The sequence below is a fragment of the Phoxinus phoxinus genome, assembly GCF_949152265.1.
Source record: "Phoxinus phoxinus genome assembly, chromosome: 11".
Classification (NCBI taxonomy): domain Eukaryota; kingdom Metazoa; phylum Chordata; class Actinopteri; order Cypriniformes; family Leuciscidae; genus Phoxinus; species Phoxinus phoxinus.
In genome coordinates, this window is record NC_136886.1 from 5,119,393 (window position 1) to 5,139,536 (window position 20,144).

Here is a 20,144-nt window from a genome sequence, read left to right on the forward strand (position 1 = left end):
CCCTTCTTAGAAGCCTGCGCATAGAGATCAATGTATTTTGTCCACTGCGAAGGAAAGATCGTTTTGAGGAAAAATAGGTTGTAGCTTCTGGTGTTATATGTGTAGTTATATGTGATAGGTGTTTTGTGTAGCAACAACGTTTAGTTCACGAGTTATTGAACGCGGAAGTCCGCGAATGTGCGAATATGCGAATATAAAACCAACTTTACCTAAGTGGGCGCGGCCAGATCTCTCTCTCGCGCGCGCGCGCCGAGTGCGCACAGCTCGGACTACTGTCATTGTCATTGCGACTCCCCACCCTGCCCCATAACTGTCCTATGAATACTTTGACCTCGTCTAACATACCCAGTAGCTTTAGACAAAGTCTCCACAACAATATTGTTGCCGCGATTGCGGAGAGGCACACGGTCAGAAGACAAACTACATGACTAGCGCGGTAAAAAAAATCTCCCGCCTCGTTCCCCACAACAATAACACACCTGCTAACTTCGCGATGAACACTCCAACCCCGGGAAACATTGTTTCCACCACTGACATTGGGCAAATGACCATCTACATTGGGCAAAGGATTCACCGCTTGTGCTTGTTGTAACGTACGCGCTATACTTTCACTTTCATAATCACCGTGAACTTCTGAATGCAGATATTTCCCTTCAGAACCAGGGTCCGCGAATAGAAGACCCAACACTTCATTGTGGGTAAGCTTTATTGATGCAATTAGATAATAATAATAATAATAATCTAATGCAAATACTCGCTGACGTTGACAATATTGCTCTGATAAAATGACTCACTCGCACACTAGCTCCGCTTTTGTTCGCGCTGATTCAATGCGCTCTAGCTCGAAGATTTTGTATAAAAACATGACGTTTTTTTGAGTTGGGGATGAAGTATAACATGTCTGCCAACTAGTGGATGGGAGGTCGAAGGAAATTTGACACCCTATTTGACAAAATCGGCCGTTTTATTCATATACTGTCTATGGTTTTATTCAGTGCCGCATCTTGTCGAGTAAACTCGACCGTGGCGCCTAGAGGGTTAATGTTACAAAAGATTATTTTTTTAAATGCTGTTTTTTTTTTACTTCATATTCATGAAAGAATCCTGAAAAAAATATTAATCACAGTTTCCACAAGAATATTGAGCAGAACAACTGTTTTCAACACTGATAATAATACATAAAGTGTCTTGAGCAACAAATCAGCAAATTAAAATGATTTCTGAAGGATCATGTGACACTGAAGACTAATGTAATGATGCTGAAAATTCAGCTTTGCATCACAAATAAATCACATTTTAAAATCTATTACAATAGAAAACAGTTATTCTAATATTTCACAATGTTACTGATTTTACTGTATTTTTTATCAAATAAATGCAGCCTTGGTGAGCAGAAGAGACATTTAAAATCTCACAGACCCCAAACTTTGAACGGTATAGCTCAGTCACGTCCTGAGAATGTTTGAGACGGAAAATGTTACATGATTTTAAAACGTGAGATCATTATTTTCTCTATCAGGAAACATCTGAGAATATTCAGTATTTAATAGATATTGGCTATAAATAGGCTCCATTCACTCTCATTATTGTCAAGAAGAAACAACAGAGATACTATCAGTCATTTTCATACCTGTGGATTCCATTTTCACCTCAGTAGTCTTCATCGGGTTTTCATAATTGATGTCCTAGTTTCTTGAAGACAAATTAGACAATGCAATATGAAAAAAAAAGAATATTAAGTAGGCCCTCTTTATTGAAATAAAACTCACAGCAGTTGTTTAATTATAGAGAGAGAATATAATAAAATTAAGTTTAAATGTAGAGCATACCTTCATCACATAATCTATCAATTTTCACTTTGACAAATATTATGAAAGCTGCCCAGTGTTGTGGATCTCCTCTACAGACTTTCAAACCATGACATTTACAAAGAGTGACATTGGGAAATAATATGCCGAGAGTGTTGGATTTCACCTAGATCATCAGTAATTTCTATTTATGTGTATGTGTGTGTGTGTTTTTATTACTTTATGCCATTGTATAAGATATGAGCTCTTTTCATATCCTCAGGCTATTCTCATTCTGCTCTTTGTTTTCCTTCCATCTCCCCTGTGTGTGTGTGTGTGTGTGTGTGTGTGTGTGTGTGTGTGTGTGTGTGTGTGTGTGTGTGTGTGTGTGTGTGTGTGTGTGTGTGTGTGTGTGTGTGTGTGTGTACGTACACATACTCCCTCTTGTAATCAGCAGGGTCATTTGCCTTACAGCCCCCGATACATTAAACTTTCATTGTCCAGAGTAAGTGTGTGTATGTGTGCGGTGGCGAATAAATCTGCACCTCGACCATCAGGAGCACTTGTAAATCTTGGTTGTCTCAGGACACATACGCTCAGGTTCCAGCTCTGGAATTACAGCAAGACAAATGTGAATTCTGGCTCCATTACGGTGGTAATTAAGGTCTGTGGGAGTTTTCTCACATTCATGGTTATTTATTCTGCACGGCTCCGATACTCAAAGCTGAGGCTTATGACAGGTGATCCTCGTCGAGTGTGCAAATTAAAACAGGAGGCCCACATTTGTGCGTGATGTTTCATCAGATGAGACAAGTCACATAAAAAAAAACATTCTTTCCTTTTTCATTCAATATTTTTCTCATGCTAGTTTTAGTTTTTCATCTGTTCAGCTGTTTCACAACCCTGAGGAGCACCATAAATATTTCACCATCCAATATCTCACTAGCTCAAATCACATGCATGTTTACCCACATGCAACTTAAAGTCCATGACCTAAAGCGTGTATAATATTAGCTATAGAACATTTTAAAAGCCTTGCAGCATTATTTATTGTTTATTTATACTGTCATGCACTCAAACATTTATTAAAGGAGGGGCATCGTGGCATTATTTTTGTGGAGACACAAGTGGTGGTACTTGCTCCCTTCAGCCTCTTCTGAGTACTCAATGCACAAATAATATAATAATAAAAATAATATAGATTTCTGTCTTATTTTTCAATAGAAAAAAATCTAAATATCTTTAAATCAAGACACATTTTCTAAGAAACTGTAAAATAATGAGACTTGTTTTCAGGGAACAGACAAATAAATTAAAACTGTACATAGGCTACATACATAATATACATACCGGTACATACATATATATATATATATATATAAATACTTTTTAGGCACAAACCTCTCTAAATTTCATTAGAATTATGTTTAAAAACAATTGGCCAGGGAGGTCAGAAAAACAAACCTAATTAGCCATATTTTCTAAAAGCACATCTTAATATCTAATTTATTTATTAAAAGCATTTTGTTTTAGGACATTTAGACCTTTTATTGGAAAACGAGTGGGAAGTGGAAAATCAGAATGGGATCACTCTTTCAGTGAGTCTCACATTGCTGAGACATTTTCCACCGCCGCTAATGCTCATTAAATGTTCTAATTTATACGTAGCAGGCTTTAGATCCATATTTCAATTAACATTCGTGATTAATCAATGTAATGGCCATATTGGGGGTAATGAGGTGTGTGTGAGTCAGGACGTGTTGAACAGGTGGTGTGATAGCTGGAACATGATTTAATCAGAGATGGATCTCCCGCGCGCGCACACACACACACACACACACACACACACACACACACACATGTTAGTCTGGCAGAGGTTGTGTTCAGAATATACTACCATACTATTTCTACAGTATAAATGCAGAGGTAGGCATATTTTCTCTGAACACTCACTGTATCCCACAAAGCAATGCTCAACTCTCCATATCTGATCTGTTATATTGGTGATAGTAATATCAATCAGATATTTAACAAAAAAATGTATTTAATAATTTCACCTATTTGAGTTGCATGTTTAAAGTTGGTATGAAACGGAAGTTGTGAAAATCTTTTCTTCCCCGTTAGGGAATTGATTGGATGGTTGTGGTTTGCTATTAATGGATTTCATGTCAAAAGAGAAAAGGTCACACTTGAAAAAGAAGGGTTATGATCAGGCAAGAATTCAAGAATTCAAGCATTTTAAATGCAATAAAAGCAATATTTTGCTTCGCTTCTGCTATGATAAAGAGACATCCACTCTTACATTGTGTGTTTGTGCATTTTGGGGGCGGAGCAATGAAAGGAGCGGTGTTTGTTTGGGTTGAAAAAATAATGTTGTGGTATAATTTAAGAAATAAAAATGTTGTTTTGCATTTATAAATCCGCTTTGCATAGAAATATCTTGACTTCTAAAAGTAAAGTAAAACATGCAAAAAATTGCGCCAGATATCCGTTCTGGTTAATCCGTCACACTGGAAATGGAAGCAAAGTGCAAAAGGACAGAGAAAGACTCAAAGACAAAGAAGAAAAGTGAAAGACCAAGAGGAAAAACAGAAAAAGTTTGATCACTTATGATTTAAGCCAGCATTCTACAAACATTTCTATAACACAAATGAGGTCAGACGAGTTACACTTTTAATTACGTTTAAAAGGTCTGCTTAATAATTCAGATGCTTACCTTCAGTCCCACTGATGTTTGTAGTATGAATGTAGTGGCATTATTTCAAGGACACACTGAAGTTCATTGATCTTCTTTGCAGTCCCACAGGAAAGTTAATCACTTCACACCACTGAAGTACTTAAACAGAATCTAGGCCTTGGGGAGATTTAAAAAAAAAAAAAAACTAAATTAATTCATTTCATCATTGAAATCTTAATTCAAATGCTAATGGTGTGTCACGGTTCTTTTGGTTTTGTTTTTCTTTCTGTCAGTTATTCTTCACTGCCGTATGTGATTGTGATATTAGGAGCACCTGGTCTGGATGGGCTGTTTGCTAACCGTGGTGTGGTGTAGAGTTGTTTCATGCTCTTTGTTCTTTTCTTGCGTTTTGCAGAAATGGATAAGTGCCAGGTGTCCTTGGATTAGAACTCCTGACTACCATCATGAGATATTCGTTTGTCCCATCAACCTTGTGGCCATGGTTGAACTGGTCGGCGTTTGAATGTTCTCTTTGTTTTTCATTTCATTAAGTTTTCCCCTAGAACTGTGTAATAAAATACATATTTTTGCAACAGTATCGGTTTTGGGATTGCCCTTTTTGTTGACCGTAGCCGTTGACTTCCATAGTAGGAAAAAAAATACTATGGAAGTCAATGGCTACCGTCAACTGTCTGATTACCAACATATCTTTTTTTGTGTTCAACAGAAGAACATCATACAGGTTTGAAACAACATGAAGGTAAGTATATGATGAGAGAATTTTCGATTTTATGTGAACTATCCCTTTAATTCTGATGTAAATTAAAAAAAAAAAAAAATTATATATATATATATATGGCACCAGATTTTGCGAGGGGTCCTCCTCAGTTGAATTTTGTCTCGGTGGGCCGGACAGTCAGAGTACTGGAAACATGTGAGAAGTGCCGGTACACAAGAAAAAGTGAGGGTATGCATCAGAATAAATAATAGAAGTGCACTTTGAGCACTGTATGTACATGCAGGGCTTGATATTAACCACTGTGGCTAGTGGTTTTCCAAAGTTACAAGCCTCTCTGCATTCTCACTGGCCACAATTTTAACATCGATACCATGGGAAAAAACTGCCATAAAGATCAGCAGCAGGTAAATTAAGCTGCTGTTCCTTTAAGACCTGACACACGGCTCCATTATACTGTTACACATACGTTTTCTTTCTCAACTGTTTACGTTGACTTAAAACACAAAAATACGTTTATTTTGACATGATTTTGTGTGTATTTGTCTGTTTAAGCGCAATAAGCGTAGAAAAATAACTCAATTTAGTTCTGAGGCAGCTTTATGTGCGCGCAATTTGGGTGTGAGCACAAAATCTGCGGCTATGAGTCAAATTATGCGCAATAAGCGCAATCCCACAGCGAAATTCAAACCCTGTTACACCAACTTTATCCAGAGCAAATTAAACAAGTGATTGAGAGGAGGATGGTTTGTGTGTATTGAAAGCATTTTAGATATATCAATATTGATATGTTTCAAAAATTCTATATTTTTGACAAAAATGTATATATTCTATAAAAATTTCAACCCGACAAAGTGGCTAGTATAGGACTGAGTGCGTTACACACCACTGCTGAAATCCACCCGCATTTGGCGGTGTTAATATCAATTGAATGTCATGTGTGTATGTGTTTTGTCTTGAGTAGAAATGCTGTGCACATACAGAATACTGAGACTATCACCAGTATGCAGGCATACATTCATATTTACCTGAGGGCTTGTGGTCCAGAAGACAAATGAGATCAAATTTGGACAGTTATCAGATTTCTGTTTGTTCTGTGTGGCTCCAGTCTTAGTATGTCTTACTCTGAGCCAACCAGCACCTGCGAACACTCCCCGCTCATCTGTCACACACTCTCACGCCAGCCAAAACCCTCACAGGCACAAATGGTGGTCAAGAGCTTGGTCACAGCAGGATTACAGAACCAAACAAGACAAGACGTTTTAGGGCTGGGAATCCATTAAAAAAATAACTAATTAATTGCGCAATTTGCTGTAATTAATTGCAATTAATCGCATTTCCCCCAAGCTTGTAATCATCAACATTTAAATGTAGAATCACCTGATTAAATTAAACACAGAGGGGGGAAAAGGAACAGAAAATAGCCCTATATTCAAATAATATTAAATATCAATAGCCTATCAATATATTATTCTTCATTCAGTTCTATGCAACATACTCAGATTTAACAGATTTTTTTTTTTTTTTACTAATTATCAAAATAAAGTAGGCTATTGTCCTACAAAGCTATTATTAGAGCATGTGATCAGTGCAGAAATTGTTGCCCAGCATGACTATACCAGCTCAGTAGGGCTATTGCAAACAGAAGTCTACTGAGAAATTTCACGTTATTAGCGGACTTTGCTTTTCCAGTGCGTGATCCGTACATGATTGAAGCGTTTTTTTGGGCCGTGAACGACAGAGCAGAACGCGCAGCGCACCGACACACACACAAGACCCGCTCGTGAAACCTGATCGCCGAACACAGAGGAGCAGGGCGGCATATTTTTGGCCTTTTTTCTCTTTCGGCCAAAAACCGAAAATGCCGATAATTTTCGGCGGCCGAAAATTTGGTGCATCCAGCTTCTATGGCATTTGAATTCAGCTTTGCTAATTGTACACAGCATCTATGTGTTGTCAAACACACCATTAGACAACTTTTTAAATGCAAACATTCCTTCTAAAACTAAATCCTTGTCCTTCATCATGACAGGGTGACTTGGTTCGGCACACTCACAATAGCAGCCGCAACAGGAAGTCATTAAAACGAGGCAAAAAAAAAGTGCTGTTGTGTTTTTTTTTTTTTTATGCGTTAAACATCTCAAATTAATCGCAAAGATTAACGCGTTAATTCCCCCAGCCCTAGTTTTATATTAAGATGTTGTCCACAAAAACTAGGAGAAGACTTAAGGCTCTTTCACGGGACTTATGTAAACGCATGTACGGCTTTGGCCTCTACATGACTGTTGCATAGTTGCAGATAGTGTCTCAAATGGTCATTTTATGATGTTTCCAGCAAGAAAGTGGAAAGTTTTCGCCATTTCACATCAAAAACATGAACTTAGAATTCTTCATGAACTTTGAGCTTCAGCAAGAACCAATTGTCCTTGAGGAACAAAGGAGTAAGGTTTGTTCTCACGCGTCAAGCAGGTTCGGTTGAACTTCTGCTTATGTTTGCTGATCTATGTTTAGCAGTGAATAAAAGCCTAAATGAAATCTGTTCATTATATAAAGTGATAGGGTCTCATCAGAAAATTTAAACTAAACCGCTCAATTCATATGGATTATTTTTGCGATCTCTTTAAGAACTTTTTGAAGCTTCAAAGTGGTGGTTGTGTATCTGACAATGGAGGGACAGAAAAGCTCTCATATTTCATCAAAAATATCTTTTTTGTGTTCCAAAGATGAATGGAAAAGTATACCAGGCAAGCATCAAACAAAGAAATATATATATATATTAAAATAAACAGGTAAGTGAACATATTCTCCTGGTGCTCTTGTGGGAGATACAAGTTTGAACCCGCCTGTAAATTGTCTCGATTCCATTCCCTCTCTCTGTATCTCATAATAAAAAGTTGCAAAAAGCTCTGGAAATAACACTTCTAAAAGACTTCTGAATCTGATATACCCATGCTAACAGTTCCATTAGTTTGATAAAAAATAATAACAATAATATGTTTACTGTTGTTTCTTTCCTTAGTTGTTTATATTTCTCCAGTGTGTACAGCTCTAGAGATTTTTCAACATGTTTTTGGCAAATATGTGTCTTTGCGCTTAGTGTTTGCCACATCAGTGGGAGGTCTGAGAGTCTGTTTTCTAAAAAGATGACTTCACAACCAACACACACAAACACACACACTTACACATAACTGAGTCAAACTAAGGTGATAGAGACCCACAAACCGCGCAGAGTGAAAAAAAAAAGCATGATGGGCTGGCCGTAACGTCCTTGATGACTTCTACTGTGTCTTTTAGTCAGTATTAGAGTGATTTTTATGGGTGGATGAACTCATAATCATACAAATTATATTCACTGACTTTGTTTAAAGGCTTCATGTTATAGGCTAGTGTTAGTAAATTATTATTATATATTTTTTAAAGAGGCATTTTGGCTTGAGTGACAGTACAGAGGGACATTTAAAAATGTACATTACTACAAAAGTTTGGGTTGAAAAGATTTCTTAAAGGCTTTTGAAAGAAGACTCATATGCTCACCAAGGCTACATTTAAACAAAAATGTTGTTTAGTTATTTTTTGTATTTCAATATTCTTTAAAATGTAATTTATTTCTGTGATCCTGAATTTTCAGCAGTCTGTTGAAAACAGTTGTGCCACTTAATAGAAATCTTACATTGTATTTACTGTCTAAATAAAAATATTAGCTTTATTCCATATAAAATCAAACTGACCCCATAATTTTTAACGGTAGAATGTCATTGCACTAGCAAATAATAACATTTATTTTACAGAATAAAGCACAGGCACGCATTTTTAAGCAAAATATTTCACAAAAAAAGCTTTTTAGGTATAAAATTATATAACAATAGATATGATGACTACAATGAAGATAAAAAAACACTTCATAATATATCCACTAAAACACCATTTGAACCAAAGTCATTGTGCAAAAATAATAAACAAAAGTTCCAGCGGTATCTGTACTGTAGATACCACTTGGTTTGATATTCTGTCTAATGCAAAAGACATTCAAACATTTTTAAATGTAAAAGATGCATTGATGGCACTGTAGACGGTTTCAGAGTAACACAGTTTTTGGAGCAAAGCACGAAGTATAGAAAGATGTAGACAACGAGAATATTACTTTCAATCCAGGTTAGTTTCCGGCTTACCTAAAGGGGTCAGCTTGGATTGAAAGACCCTAAATTGCTGCAGAGGGATTTCGGGGGATTTGGATGTAACTCAACCACGCAATCCTCAAAATGACCTTGGATTGGGAGCCTCCGAGGACTCGACGGGATCGTTCTACTCTCAGTGTAGCTCAAATGGAGCCCGTCTACTCTAAAGCCCTGCTGGCTACTTTGAATAGATACAAATAATGAGTGATAAACCTCACAGAACATTACAGAGCATGGTAATCTCCCCTCAGTCTCAGAAAGTGTGTGGAAAAGCTAAGCACGGCTCTTCATTGCCACATTTCTCCACTCCAGTGAAGCGAGTGTAACCTCCCTGTGCTCTCTGGAGAGACGGTTGGCCATTTTGCAGTTTATTTGATTTCCAAGTATTTATTCTTTCTCTCTCTCTCTCTCTCTCTCTCTCTCTCTCTCAGCCCACTCCAGTTGTTCTGATCCGTGTCGGAGTCAGGGAGAGGCATTAGCTTTTCCAATCTGACAAATCCTAATTAAAGTCCCCTAAAGCGTGGCACTTGACATACTATCTCTCACTCTCTCAATCTCACTCATCCTCTCCCTCTCTCTCTCTCTCTCTCTCTGACTGGAGGGATTTATGGATGGATGGGGATTCACACCAACACCCTGTCACACTTCTAATACAGCACTAGAAGCAATCATGCGCCCTGTAAGACCAGGTGGAGAGAGACAGTTTCCTGACCTCGGACATTCTCATTTTCATGTCCCATATCATATATGTCTTAATTTCCTGGGTAAAATATTAAACTCAAACGTATTAAAGATGATGTCATTAGAAACTGGCTTTTGTTAGTGATAGGGATGGAAAGTGATACTAAGTCAACAATCTACAAATTCATTACTAAATAAAAATGACATTCTCAAGAAAATGTGATTTGTTTGAAGCATTGATTAGAGAAAGCAAAAATTCTAGAATCACATAGAATATTTAATCATAAAATATGTAGGCCTGGGACAAGGCTTAGATTAAGCCAGGATTAGGCCTTCAATTAGGGCATTTAAGTAGCTTTTATAAACGTGCCTTAGAAAAATAACATTCCTGGTGTGAATCTTCAGACAAAACAATGACACTGACATTTTAAGATATGCCAGCTCAACTTTCTTTCAGTTAAAACAGCTCAAACATGCATTTTAGTCTGGGAATAGGCTTAAGCCTTTTCTTTGAAACTGACTATATAAAGTCAAGTTTTGTTTAATTTCCATGTTAAAAGTTTGTGCACCACTCAGGGACATAACAAAAAAGTGTCAACATCTACGTAAACTGAAATAGAGAAATTACCGTATTTCAAGTTTGTCGGTAGATCACCTAATCGTGAATTTCATCTTTAAGGAAGTGACATCATTTTGGAGAGGAAAACATCAGTATGTATTAGCAATGAGTTTTGGGAATTGTGTGATGGTTTGTGTTATTAGTCAGTTTGTATCACTCTAAAATGTTCCATATTCTTTTGATAAAATGAGTGTCACAGCAATCAAGCAATATAAAGGTCAATCCCTCACTAACAAGTTAATTTTCTTCCCATTATGTAAATAATGAAGTCATATAACTAATGAAGTTTGAACAGACAATTTTTTCAAAAGACTGGTAGAAATATTTCCTTAAATTGTAACAAGTATAAGCATATAAAAAAAAATGTACTGCAGAACAGAAATGATCCACCTCCTAACTCTTGGCTCAACAAGATATGGAAACATCTATGCTCGTATTGCTTTTATGAAGAAGACAGAGCTTAAACCTTGCTGGACTGATAGAAAAGTTCTGTTCAAAGAAATAAGAAACGTAACTCAGGCACTGTGTGCATTTGCAAATTCCCAAATATAAATATAAATTTACTCCTCTGAAGTGCTATCTGAAGGTTCATGCGTGTTTGTAGAATTATCGCCTGTAAATATTGATACAGACCTCAAAGGCCCGTGGGATGAGAGAGCGCCATCAGAATCACTCTGTCTCCCCCTGTGGACACTCTGTGGAAGTGCGGGGTGAAGACGAGATTCTGATTTCCAAGTATTTATTTTATTGTATTTTATTTAATTAATATGAAACTTTGTCCGTATTACAGTAACAGGCTTATAGACAAAATATTTATTAAAATATTTATATACTGTATGTAAGAGGGCATGCTAATACAATAGCAATAAAACAATATAAAACTATTAAAACTAAAACTAGATTACCCACATATATAGACAGAAGGAATGAGAGAGAGAGAGGAAAGTGAGACAACATGCTCTCATCCTGTGAAAGACACTGACACTGACAAAAAATATCTTCAAGCAGCATGACCACCACTCCAAAACAAACACACACACACACACGGTCAGAGAGTAATTCTCACAGATGAAGGGTTTGGAGTCCTCATCTACTGATGTAATGCATTGGAAAGGTAACATATGGAAAAGGTGCAGTTGTGGCTCACTGTCCATAATGAAAGTTGAGTAGTAGAAGATATATTTCAGATATATTTCGTTGTCGACTCTCAGATACCAGAGGCTAGTAGATCAACGACATCAAAGCAGACGGGACATTCTTTAAAACGTCTTCTTCATTCGGGTTCGGACAGCGTGAGGGAGCGCAATAATTACATAATTTTAGCAGATTTTTTTTGCCGTAAATCAATTTGTTACATCGCGAGACGTGATATCACGCGATACTTCCTGACGCGCCGGCGTTGCAAGGGTGTTTTTTCCGCTCACAGACGATAGGCGGGTGCGAGACGACCACCATTCAACCCGTAAAAAGTTATATAACCATTCCAATGCTCCGAAGCTGTTCAGTTAAGGTAAAAAACCTGCATAGTTTACCTTTAACTATAACGAGAACTATTAGTGTCCATACCAGCATCTGCCACTTTAAATACTCGAGCTCTTTAAAGAAGGATTGGTTCTGATAGGCTGTCAATATCTTTGTCACTGGAAAAAAATCATTCTGAAAGTTCGTTCCTCTGTGCCATTATAGTTGTGGTGTGGATGCTATTCTTTCATATTTAAACATTTTTAGAACTATATCTTTATCGTCCTTGATGCGAACAGCTTCACAGCACGATGAGTTTATATGAACAGTAAAACTTGCACCGACTAGTAGCCTAAGGTTGTTCTATTCACTTTGTTGTCAACAACAGCTTGGACCATAAATTACCAGATTGAACCAGCAAATGGTTACAAACGATGAGTTTAAATCAGTGACCAGTCTGAACAAGCTAGAAATCACGCAAGACCATCTACCAATTTAATATGGCTTTATCTGGATTTTCCAGCAGAGAACATTCTCTTCTCAAACGTCTTTTTGTAAGGAACTCTGTAACTTCACTGAAGTTCTAATCAGAGATTTCAGTCTCAGACGGAGAGGTTCTCTGCAGGTTCTTCTCATCTTTCATCTGATAATGCACACATATCTCTGAGCCACATGCTTGACCCGAAGGGAATGAGAAGAGAACATAAGGAAAAAGTGCAGGGGGAAAAAAAGGATGTTTGTGTGAAATTGTGTGTAGACGAGAAAGGGGCTGGGTGAAAAGAGAAAAGAAAAGAAAAATACACAGCTATGCACATAAAATCCTGTGAACAATCACCAAAGCATGGTTGAAAAAAACACTCCCAGCTTTGTGTCGGCTTTAAACAGAGCCATCTCTTTTGTCGAGTTTTTCCCTCTGTTCACACATACGATAATCTCTCAAAAGCTGTTTTTCCAAAGCAGAGCGACACACTCCCCTTTCTGAAAGAGTCCCGAAATGAAGCGAGCTCCACGTCTTAACCATCTTAACCCCTCTGTCAAGCACAGATAGCCTCCCCCTGGGCTCGGTTTGCATATCTGAACGCTTCAATGAAGGATGAGAAGGGCAAAGGCAGGGAAACCCTAAGACAGCACTTTGAGAAGCTAGGGGAGAAATGTGAGAAGAGAGTTTGTGGTGTTTTAATGTGTTATTATGATAACAGATAATGGCTGATGCCTTCCACCGCACTGTCACCTCATGCAAATAAAACTCTCTTTTATTGCCATCGTTTGGCTGGAGAAGCGTCGCCTTTGCTCAGAAGAAAAACTCACACCGGCTCGCAGTGATAAATGAGTCTGTTCCCTCACAGTAAACAAATATCTGGGATATTTGTAACATTATTATATAGTTAAAAATACTTTATGAAAACTCATAAATGTGGCTTTATTAATTCAATAAAAGTGCAACTATTTTCATATTATCTGGGGGGAAAAAATAATTTAGTGGTACCTTTGCAAAACCCACAGCGAAATTGCTAATGTGGTCACTATGTTCATAGTGGTTGCTAGGGTGCTCTAGGTGGTTGCTAGGGCATTGATAGGCAACTTTCCAGGTTACTGATAGACCGGTATATCTTTAGAGTTAAAGACAGAATGATAGAGTGATCGACAGATCGAACGATAGATCGATGGACGCATTTTACGGACTGTGTCATCAACATCGCAAATCTAGTAAAGTTTTTCATATTTGTTTTAATATTATATACATTTATAATGCTATACTTTGTGTTGCATGACTTTGCCAGTAAATTAAACTAATTAATACTGCTGTGTGAGTGTTTCAAATTCAACGGCTAAAGGAGTGATTACACACTTTAAAAAACGCTGGGTTGTTTCAACCCAATTTTGGGTCAAATATGGACAAACCCAGCCGTTGGGTTACATTTTTAAATTTAATTTTTAACCCAACGTTTAGGTTTGTCCATATTTGACCCAAAGTTGGGTTGAAACAACCCAACATTTTTTAGAGTGCAAATTTGAAAAATCTTTCTTTCTTCTGACCGCTGTAATCAATCTCTCTATATTTTTTGCCTTTTTTGGAAAGTCGTGGAAGCACTATCACAGATTTTTTCCTATTGGAAAAAATGGGAATGCAATAATTATATTTGCTTTCATCTCCCATTCACAACTATGATGGAGTCTTAGTTGTGTCAAAGTTTACCCAACTATGATGACTTCGGCTTCTGAGAGCCCAGGGTTCATACAGTGATGATGGACATATGGAGATGTGCTTTCTTCTTCTGTACGTATGGCTTCGGAGAGCGCTGAGGCTTTGGGGATCCAGAGGGGATGTCCTGCTGACCACTACAGTACAACACTGAATGTGAGTTCATTCCCATCCAGAACCTTCTGTTGTTCCTCCTTGTCATCCAAACGTGACTATTGTGCTCAGAACACACATCTGCGATAACACAAATAATCACACACCTCAAAACATACTAATTAAACATGCTAACTAGCATAAATTCCCAGCATGCAAAATGAGCTCAAAGGCTGATTTTGGACGAAGAATTGGACGTTGGACGAGTGTGCCTACAAGGGCCTTTTTCTGAAGCTGAAAGCTCATTTCGATTCTTTGCTTTGCGAGAGGTGATGGTGCCAAGAGAATCGAGCTGCTGGCAAAGCGGATGCCCGCTGTCCAGTGCCAAACTTGCTTACGCGAGGGAATCTGAGGCACACGTACCCGTACACACACGCATCATAATGCCAACATGTATGACAAAGTGGCCAGTGCCAACACGCCAAAGGACAATACACATTCATCAGTGCACAGTGAGGGCGAGACCTCTCCTGGACAAACTGTGATCATGAGGAGTAATAACAATACCTGTCCTTAATTAAAACACAATGAAGGAGGACCAAACAAGCACTGGCAACCCAGTGCGCTCTGAGTCCACCAGGACCTTTAGTTCATTCCAGAATTATCATATTCATGAGAGGAGGACACGTGATTACACGATAACACTCTTGGCCCTATCTTGCACCCAGCGCAATGACCTTGTACGCCGGCGCATGCATCATTCCTATTTTGGACTTTTGGACTTTTCTCTCCACAGATGCACGTCGGTAAATTAGGGAATGAACTTGCGCTCGCGGGGGCGGTTCAGCGAAAAGAGGAGGCGTGTTCCAGCGTAAAACTTCCCTGGTGCTATTTTACAGCTTCAGAAAACAATTCCGCCACAGACCAGAAAAAAAACAAAAAAAAAACTAAAAAGTCAGTGACGCAGTAATTCAGATGCTATTTTAAGGGCGCATGCTTGGCCATAATGTAGTGTGCGCATACACTTTGCTTCCCTCATCTACACAGATGCAGCAATTAATTACATGGAAAAATATTACAACACGAGGGAAATCATTGTTGTGTCCATGAAGATAAAAAATAGGCAGAAATCTAGCTTACACATTTACCCAAATTATTCAGGCTAATTGTAGTAATGACGGATCAAACCTATTTGATCAAGAGTGACAAGACGCATAGGTACATAAAGACATCTGACAAAGTGGGTTGTCCGTCAAGAACCAGGAAACAAAATTCTGAAGACAGCGAAATCACCGTTACCATCATGTAAGTTGTGAAAAAACCCTCAAACTTTAATAAATATGATCATCTGAATAAGCATTCACATTGATTATTTTTCTTATCAGTGTCAAAAGTGTTATTTCACAAATGAAAAAAAATTAGGCGATATATTAATAACTGATGGGGAGAGGATAAGAGAGTAATTTCTGACTACTGTTGTGCCAAATTAGTCAAATGCCATCATTCAGGCACCAAAACACACATTTGTGTCAAATGTCAAGATCTGAGGTGAATTAATTGAACCAATTCATTCTTCCATTAAAATAATTGTTAATCAAGGTGTACATCACAGAAAGTCAAATCTTCGTGGAAAGCATTAGAGGTGCCCGAGTTATCAGCCTCAATGTGTTTGTCATTTCAGCTTCGAAATGAACAAGATTTAATTAACCTTTAACACGTGCAACATGATAGAAAATCAGTGCATTAGTCATGTTCAGCACCAGGAACTCTTCATTACGTTTTAACAACCAGGAAAAAATGTATATATTAAAAAAATCAACTATTGTACTATATTATATACTGTATATTATTTTAGAAAAAGCCATGCATTGTGTAAAAATGCACAATGCAAAGAAAAAGATTGTTGTTAAAAAAAGATTATTTGGTGATTTAAAATAAAACATGGCAATAAAACTGTGGTTTAAAGGAAACCAGTCTTGTGTGGAGCTCTAGTTAATTTATTGTTTAATAATGCCATATTATAATGGCCTAAACGTATGCAGAATTAATTTCAACTGGTCCTTGTCCTGAAAAAAAATAGTCACAATATCAAAGATACTGTAGCACTCAAGATTATTTTAACTATATGCTTACACAATTGTATTCCATTGTTCAGTTTTTAGAGAGCATATCTTTGCAAACGAGTAACAATTTCACATCATTGCTACTGAAAAAGCATATTGATTTTGCACAAATTGCAAAAATCTTGAGTGGCCAGTATCATTCAATTTTTCCACTCACATACACGCCATCTGAAGGTTGTTAAGACACTTTTGTTAGACATTGTGGCAAATATCAACAACCTTATTGAACTGCAGAATTCACACAATCACATATGGATCAGGTTCTAAAAGAAAATAATTACAATATGTCATGAAAATTTAGTCTGCTAGGTACAAATACAGTGCACAAGTGATTTGGTGCCAATCATAGGATACAAAGAAAAAATATCTAAGAAAAGAAAGTAATAGCATAAAAAATGGCCTGATAATTGACTAAACCAATTCATCTAACCACATTTTCATTTTTTTTAAAAGTAGGTGTGTGTGTGTGTGTGTGTGTGTGTGTGTGTGTGTGTGTGTGTGTGTGTGTGTGTGTGTGTGTGTGTGTGTGTGTGTGTGTGTGTGTGTGTGTGTGTGTGTGTGTGTGTGTGTGTGTGTGTGTGTGTGTGTGTGTGTGTGCGTGCGTGTGTGTGTGTGTGTGTGTGTGTGTGTGTGTTGAAGGATGAAGCCGGCAGGGACAGGATTATAGCTGTAATTCAGCCTGAAATTATTGTGTGTCATTAGAGAGGTATTGACCCCTATGGTGAAAAATAATGCAATGTTAATAATTAAGGAGGTGAAAAGGGATTTATCTCAGGCCAGCCATTACCCTGCAATAGTCTTACTTATTTACTTCCTGCGTAAAGGGGCGTTGATCAAAGCAGAGCTTATCAATATGGAAATCTCAGTACTTACTGCTTCAGTACCATGCTCAGAATTCATCCAAAACCACCTGAAATGCTAAATATTTGTGAGCCCGTTTTGTATTATAGAGTTGCTCTGGCTGTGAAGTGCTGGCAGAAAACCCTCTGTCAATGTCAGCAAATTCCAAATGACACTTTTAGCCCCTGAAGGGCACAGCTGGAAAGAAACAGTTTTCGTGGGGTTGTTCCAAATGAAAGTGAGGAATGCAATCCCATCATAAGGTTTCCTCAGAAGGTCAAGTATGTCGTTTCTGCCCCATTAGCAACAACACATGAAAATGCAACAAATAAAGGTCATTTTTTACATGATATTTTAAAAACATTTATTTACTAAAACAATGTTAACAGCTATTAAATGTAAAAATGTTGTGCTGCATTTTCTTATCATTGTATGATTGAACTGCCATGCCATGATAGAAGTAGCAGTGCTTCGACTTCTGAGAATATAGTTCCCAGTATGTATACGGTTAGAAGATGGCTGTGTCTCATGTGACCTTGTTATTTGTACACGCTGTGACTATACAAATCACAACATGTAAATAGGAAAATGTTGGCGTTATGTTGTCACTTATTAGGAGCAGTATGCTAGCTGGAGCTGTTTACCTCCAGTCTTTGTGCTAAGCTAGGCTAACGGTGGGTGCGTCAGACAGAGTTACGGCACGCACGGCGTTGAGAAGGGTATGTATGGACTTATCTAACTCTAGGGGATACGGTCAAGAAGCTAAAGTCCCAAAAAGTCGGCGTGTTTCTTTAAACTTCAGGATCTTAGTCAGCGATTCATAACTCTTCGGTGGATTGGTCTAAAGTTCCTCTGTCTCTTTCTGCAGGAAAGGCCTAATAGATTGACGCAAGCCTCCAGCATTGGCATCTGCATTGTCTACACAACTACAAGGACACTGTGTCATTAACCCCCCAAATCATGCTCTCATTTTAGACATGCAATCCCATCATGCCAATCCTCTGTCACTGTAGTGCTAAAGCGCCAGCTGGCTGCAGCCCAGCAGTGTGAACCCTTTACACCATATTAACCACAGCTAATGAAGCCACCACTGATGCTAATACGCAATACGGCGACCTCATTAACATTAGGCTGTGTATGTTAATACATAAGCAGTGGATAAATGCAGAAGTTTGGTGAAAAGTCCATATTTGATAAATGGCTACAGATGTTGCGGGGTAAAAATGGTCAGATTCAAGAAGTAAAGGTGGGGGGTTAGAATAAAAAAATACAAATATGAATCTGGGCCATTGAATTATACGATTTTGAAGAAACTGCAAGAACATTTCTGAAAATTAAGTTTCACTATTATAAATTTCAAAGATCCAACTGTGTGATAGCAAATCACAATTATGATAAGTGTTGAGAATGCCGTAATTGTGCTTTTTAATGCTGTCTGTAGACAGCTCACTCGGTTTTGGAACAGAGCTTGTATATCGGCATCAGCTCACTGTACATCAGCTAAATCATAAAATCAAGTTACGATTTGGTTCTTCAGCTCATAAAATTCAAGCATATATACACTAACTGTCAATTAAATTTGAAACCAAAATGTAAATATATGTGCTCAAATAAAGTTCTCATCTGTCCTTGAATATCTGTGGCATTGAAAGATATGCAAGCGAGAGTGTGTCTCTTGGCTCGGTCTTCTTTCTAGGCCCAATGCCAGACCTGTGTAAAGTTAGACACTGGGAGCAGGAGTCAGTACTCAGCATTCCTGCTGTAACAAATGAAAGGCAACGTCAGAATGATTACAATGAATATGACAGACAGAATGAAACAGATTATGTTGAAGAGTCTAAGATCTTGGCAATGTGTGCTGGCAGTGTTATGAGGGGAAATGTAAGACATTTGTTGTCTAGAGCAGGGTTTCCCAAATGCCTACGGTTGGGAGATTGTGATACTGTAGAAACATTGATGCTGAAATAAATAAAGTTACCAAATCATTCATTCGTTCATTCGTTCGTTAATCACATCACATCACATCACATCACATCACATCACATCACATCACATCACATCACATCACATCACATCACAACACATCACAAAACAACACAACACAACACAACACAACACAACACAACACAACACAACATAACATAACATAACATAACATAACATAACATAACATAACATAACATAACATAACATAACATAACATAACATAACATCACATCACATCACATCACATAATATAACAAAAATAAAGGCCCTGGTGGAAGATCTACAATAATATGATTAAAACCTATTCAATTTCATATTATTATTTATATATTATATTAATATTTTATTATTCAATATTAAAATATTTATATGTTGCTTGAAAATTTGTTTTTAGTCAGAATGCATGACTACATACAAATCTGGGCATACTACAAATTAATATATCTAATGTTGGTCAATGGTTACAAATATTTTTTGTAAATCATTTTTAGTGGTTTATTTTTATTATTTTTATTTCAATATTATTTACGTTTTATATTTTTATGATTTATTTAAATATAAGTGGTTCATCAACTCACAAACCCACTGCATGGGGAAATGCACTGGGGAGGAAACCCTGAGATCACCTCACTCGTACGAATTTCTATGATTCTTGCTAAATCATACATATTTTACGAGTTGCCAAATTCGTATGAATTCGTACGAATGACCTACCCCTGACCCCGCCCCTAAACCTACCCATCACGGGGGTTTAGACAAATCG